The following is a 391-nucleotide window of genomic DNA, read 5'->3' as shown; positions in this document are numbered from 1 at the left end:
TACTAACGCTTTTAATTGATACTTCCTCTCAGAGTTGATTTGTTTGTTTTTTATCTCTCACACTTTCTCCTTTCACCTCCCCAGTCTCTCGTCACGATGCAGTGTCTGACCTCTTTACCGTCAGATGCTAAGCCTCGGCTCGAGAGGCCTAGAGTTGAGCAGGCTCTGAGCTGGCTTTGGGCCGTTCATTCCCTCTTTTCCTGATCGCGCCGCCAGTTTGGCCGTTCATTCCCTCTTTTCCCTGATCGCGCCGCCAGTTTGAGCCGTCAGTAGTGCGGAGAAGCTTCTCATGGGCCGTTGTCGGACTGAGAATACCGCCGCTCATTGCGTTGGGGAATGGGAAGGATGTGCGTCAAGGGAGAGAGAAGATAAAAGCAGGTGGAAGGGAGGG

This window comes from Penaeus monodon, chromosome 33 (genome assembly GCF_015228065.2).
Source record: "Penaeus monodon isolate SGIC_2016 chromosome 33, NSTDA_Pmon_1, whole genome shotgun sequence".
Classification (NCBI taxonomy): domain Eukaryota; kingdom Metazoa; phylum Arthropoda; class Malacostraca; order Decapoda; family Penaeidae; genus Penaeus; species Penaeus monodon.
This window is presented reverse-complemented; position numbering follows the sequence as displayed.